The sequence below is a fragment of the Aotus nancymaae genome, unplaced genomic scaffold (assembly GCF_030222135.1).
Source record: "Aotus nancymaae isolate 86718 unplaced genomic scaffold, 86718_ANA_hifiasm-v0.15.2.pri h1tg000001l, whole genome shotgun sequence".
Taxonomy (NCBI): domain Eukaryota; kingdom Metazoa; phylum Chordata; class Mammalia; order Primates; family Aotidae; genus Aotus; species Aotus nancymaae.
The window spans coordinates 12645428-12651038 of NW_026988412.1; the positions used below are offsets into that span (position 1 = coordinate 12645428).

Here is a 5611-nt window from a genome sequence, read left to right on the forward strand (position 1 = left end):
TATTCATGAGCTCATCTGCCACAGTTTCCTCATCTTGTATGCGGTTACAAAGAGGACTTGAAGAAGGGACCTCCTGTCTGCTGGAACAGGCTCCTGAAAGTTACAGAGCACCAGCTGTACTGTAATTTTGATGAGTCTGGGGCAGATGGAACTAGAATTTCTCCAAGGCAAATAAACATTTCCAGGCTTTAGACAGCTCTATAGGGAGCGGTAGGAAGGTCCGAGGGGAGGTACAGGCAATCTGTGCTTGCACATTTAGCAAATAACAAGACGTTCAAGGGCCCCTGGGAGTTCTGGAAATGAGGCAGAAGTCTCAGCCATCAGACAGGTGGGGCTTTAGGAGGCAGACAGCTCTCCTCTGACATGGGTCTTCTCCCCGCCAGGCTGACAGCACAGGTGGAAGTGGAGACAGTATTTATGCATCAAGACATCCAGCCCGGCTTCAGATGCTCCACTCCAGCCCTCTGAGAAGACACTGGAAACTGAGGCAGAATCGGGTGATCCACTGCTGAACGTGCCCAGTGGTCATGCCTGGCAGGATCAAGTCTAAAGCTGCTATTTGTACCCTGGCTGGAGTGCAGTGGCACGATCTCAACTCACTGCAACCTCCACCTTCCATATTCAAGCAATTCACCTGTCTCAGCCTCCTGAGAAGCTGGGCCTACAGGCGTGCACCACCATGCCCAAGTAAGTTTTGTATTTTTGGTAGAGACAGGGTTTCACCTTCTTGGCCAGCCTGGTCCCAAATTCCTGACTTTGTAATCTTCCCACCTCACCTCCCAACATTCATACACTTTTTGAAGTCACTGATCTGCTTGAAAAGGGCATAGAAGTTTTAAATCTTCTCCCCAGGATGGAGGAGACAGACACAAAACTTCAACACAATGGCAAGGGCTTCAAGTGACTAAGTTCTATCCAGGTACCCTTGGGTAAGAACCCTTGAAAAGTGCCTACTAAGATGAAAATGAGCCTGGACAACATAGTAAGACCCATCTCCACAGAAAAGAAAAAGAAAAGAAAAAAATAGCAGGGCATGGTGGCACAGGCCTTAGCCCCAGCTACTGGGAGGCTGAGGCAAGAGGATCACTTGGGCCCAGGGGTTCAAGGCTGCAGTGATTTGGGATCATGCCATTGCATAGAAGACCTTGCAAAAGAAAGAGGAAAGTGGGGGAGATAGAAAAGATGGGGGAAGAGAAGGGGGAAAGGGAAGAAAAGAGGTAGGAAGAGGAAAAAAGAGGGAATAGAGGGAGGAAGAGAATGAAAAGAAAAAAGAAAGGAAGAAAAAAGAAAAGAAATGAGAAAAACATACAAACCTTGTGGCCAGGGAATTCCACTCTTAAGAATTTACTCTGCAGAGAGAATGGTGTTCACCACAGAATAATTGTAAGAGAGGAAAACTGGGAAAATGTCAAGAGCACTTCATTGTTAACCTAGCTGAAAACATTCCATTCCATGGACTATTACATGGTCATTCACACTACATGGGAGACACTGATTTTTTTTAGGTGGATATATTAACTCCACGTGCCGATTGTGTGCATAGATCATCTCGGAAAGGAATCACCAAAAAAACCCTAACAGTGGTTGGCTTTGAGGAGGGGTGGGAGAGCGGCTTTAAGGCTGCACCAGCACCAACCAATAGAACTTTTTGCAATGAGGACCATATTTCCAGGCCATCTGCAGCTGTGGAGCACCTGAAATGTGGCCCACACAGCCGAAGAACCAAATCCTTCATTTTCTTTAATGTTAATTCATTTAGATTTTTCTTTTCTTTTTTGAGATGTAGTCTAGCTCTGTTGCCCAGGCTGGAGTGAAGCTGCATGATCTTGGCTCACTGCAACCTCTATCCCCCAGGTTCAAGCAGTTCTCCTGCCTCAGCTTCCCAAGTAGATAGGGTTACAGGGGCTCACCACCACATCCGGCTACTTTTTGTGTTTTTAGTAGAGATGGGGTTTCACCATTGTTGGTCAGGCTGCTCTCAAACTCCTGACCTCAGATGAGCCACCTGACTTGGCCTCCCAAAGTACTGGGTTTAGAGGCATGAGCCACCATATCCGGCCTCAGATTTCAATAAACACATATGCCACTGGCTGCCATGTGGAAGACTCAGTTCTATACTCTTTCATAGTTTTTGAACTTTGAATCATTTAAATTCATTGCCTATTGTTTTTAGTTGTAGAATTTAATAGAATAGTATTTAGATTTTACTAATCTAAATGAAATCTACCATAGAATTTAAATTGTACCAGCGAATGCTTATACATAAAAAGATTGCCAAGGTCTGTGTGTGTGTATGTGTGTGTGTGCATGTGTGTGTATGTGTATTAAGTGTGTGTATATATATATGTATGTATTTTTTTTTTTTTCTTGAGTCAGAGTCTCGCTCTGCCACCCAGTCTGGAGTGCAGTAGTATAAACTTGGCTCACTGCAACCTCCGCCTTCAGGGTTCAAGTGGTTCTCCTGCCTAAGCTTCCTGAGTCACTGGGATTACAGGCATGCACCTCCACATCCAGCTCATTTTTGTATTTTTAGTAGAGAAGGTGTTACACCATGTTGGCCAGGCTGGTCTTGAACTCCTGACCTCAAGTGATCCACCTGCCTCGGCCTCCCAAAGTGGTGATGAGGATTACAGGCATAAACCAGCATGTCCAGCTGCAAAGGTGTATTTTTGAGTAAAAAGAACAATGTACAAACAAAAAATAGGGAACAGCTGGGGGTGGTGGCTCATTCCTATAATCCTTGCACTTTGGGAGGCTGAGGTGGGAAGATCGCTGGAACCCAGGAGGTCGAGGCTGCAGTGAGCCATGTTTGCACCACTGCCCTCCAGCCTGAGTAATGGAGCAAGATCCTGCCTCAAGAAAAATTAAAATTAAAAAACCAAAACCTAAGCATGATGATTGGGTTTTCATGCTATTTTATGATATGTGCCTTCCTCAAAACTTGTTACGGTATCATCACATCACCCATCTGACATGAAAAAGAATAAATAAAACCCAGAAACTCAAACTAAAAATATTTGCAAATCTATAGCGTTATGCATTGTCCTGTGTCTCCCCGAAAGATGCTGAAGCCCTATGCCGCAGGGTCTGTGGATATGACCTTATTTGGAAATAGGCTCTTCACATGTGGTCAAGCTAAGCTGAGGTAATGAGGGTGAATCCTAATCCCGTGTGCCTGGTGTCCTTATAAAAACAGGATATGTGGACAAAGACACCTACCAAGGGAAGACAATGTCAAGACAGAGACAGAAGACCACCTACAAGCCAAGGACGTCTGGAGGCTCTAAGAATCCAGGAGCGAGCCCTGGGACAGACCCTCCCTCACGGCCTTCATGGGAAAAACAAACAAACAATAAAAAATCCCTTGATTTCAAACTCCTGGCCTCCAGAACTGTGAGAATAAATCTCTGTGGTTGAAGCCACACAGTTTAGGGTACTTTGTTAAGGCAGCTCTGGGAAATGAATGCAGATTTCTTGGGGTGTGCATCAACACTTCTGAAGGAAATTTGGGATGTGGCATGCTTGAACTTATAATAATTCATACCTTTCTCTACTCTGAATTCTTTTTTTTTTGAGAGACAGGGTCTCACTCTGTCACCCAGGCTGGAGTGCAGTGGCACAAGCATGGCTCACTGCAGCCTTCACCTCCTGGACTCCAGCAATCCTCTTGCCTCAGCCTCCTGTGTAGTTGAGACTACAGGCACATGCCACTGTGCCTAATTTTTAAAAAATGTTTTGTAGAGATGGGGTCTTGCTATGTTGCCCAGGTTTACCTGGAACTCCTAGCCTCAAGAGATCTTTCCACCTTGGCCTCCCAAAGTTCTGGGATTATAGGTATAAGCCATAGTAACTGGCTTGCCTTTTTTTTTTTTTTTAAAAAAAAGACAGAATCTTGCTCTATTGCCCAGGCTGGAGTGCAGGGACATGATCTCAGCTCACTGCAACCTCCACCTCCTGGGTTCAAGCAATTCTTTTGCCTCAGCCTCCTGAGTAGCTCGGCTTACAGGCTTCTACCACCACACCTGGCTAATTGTTTTATTTTTATTACAGGCAGGCTTTCACCAGTAGGTCAGGCTGGTCTCGAACTGCTGACTTCAGGTGATCCGCCCACTTCAGCCACCCAAAATGCTAAGATCGTGGCTCACTGCAACCTTTGCTCCTGGGTTCAAGCAATTCTCCTGGCTCAGCCTCCCAAGTAGCTGAGATTACAAGTTCCTGCCACCATGTCTGGCCAGGTTTGTACCTTCTTTAGTAGAGACGGTGTTTCACCATGTTGGCCAGGCTGGTCTTGAACTCCTGACCTCAGGTGATCCGCCTGCCTCAGCCTCCCAAAGTGCTAGGATAATAGGCATGAGCCACTGTGCCCAGCCTACTTCTATTATTATTACATTGTAATATATAATGAAATACACAACTCATCATAACGTAGAATCAGTGAGAGCCCTGAGCTTGTTTTCATGAAACTAGATGGTCTCTTCTGGGGGTGTAGGGAGACAGTGACAGATCAACAGGCATTGGATTCTCATAAGGAGCATGCAGTCCAGCTCCCTTGCATGTGCTGTTTACAGTAGGGTTTGTGTTCCTATGAGACTCTTAACAACGCCACCGATCTGACAGGAGGTGGAGCTCAGGTGGTGATGCCAGCAATAAGGAGTGGCTGTGAAAACAGATGAAGCCTCCCCCACCCACCCGCTGCTCACCTGCTGTGCTGCCTGCCCAGTTCCTAACAGGTGGGCCGGGCACGGTGGCTCATGCCTGTAATCCCAGCACTTTGGGAGACTGAGGCAAGTGGATCAGCTGAGGTCAGGAGTTCGAGACCAACCTGACCAACATAGAGACACCCTGTCTCTACTAGAAATACAAAAATTAGCCTGGCATGGTGGCTCATACCTGTAATCCCGGCTACTTGGGAGTCTGAGATAGGAAAGTCACCTGAATCTGGGACACAGAGGTTGCAGAGAGCCAAGATCACGCCATTGCATTCCAGCCTGGGCAGCAAGAGCAAAGCTCCGTGTCAAAAAAAAAAAAAAAAAAAGTCGGGTGCAATGGCTTACACTTGTAATCCCAGCACTTTGGGAGAATGAGGAGGGCAAATCACCTGAAGTACGGAGTTTGGGACCAGCCTGGCCAACATGGTGAAACCCTGTCTCTAATAAAAATACAAAAATTAGCCAGATGTTGTGGTACATGCCTGTAATCCCAGCTCCTCAGGAGGCTGAGACAGGAGAATTACTTGAACCTTGGAGGTGGAGGTTGCACTTACCTGAGATCACACCACTGCACAGAGGGAGACTCTGTCTCAAAGAAATAAAACAAAACAAAAAAAACAAAAACAGGCTACAGACTGGTACTGATCTGTGGCCAGGAGGGTTGGGGACCCTAGCTGTAGACAATATGTAGTGATCAAATCAGGGTAACTGAGACAGTCATCACCTCAAATATTTATCTTTTATTTTGGAAACATGAAAATCCTTCTCTTCTAGCTATCTTGAAATATTCAAGTAAACTCTCATTCACTGTAATTTCCCTTGTGCACTATTGATCACTGTAACTTGTTCCTTCTATCTAGGCCTTCTTGTCTTTCATTCATTCTTTTTTAAAATTATTTTTA

The 5611-nt window shown here is 45.7% G+C and overlaps 1 pseudogene; it reads left to right on the forward strand.

The window, feature by feature from the left end:
- Positions 1-2876: 2876 nt before the first annotated feature.
- LOC135276524 (small nucleolar RNA U13) lies at positions 2877-2974 on the forward strand (annotated as a pseudogene).
- Positions 2975-5611: the final 2637 nt, after the last annotated feature.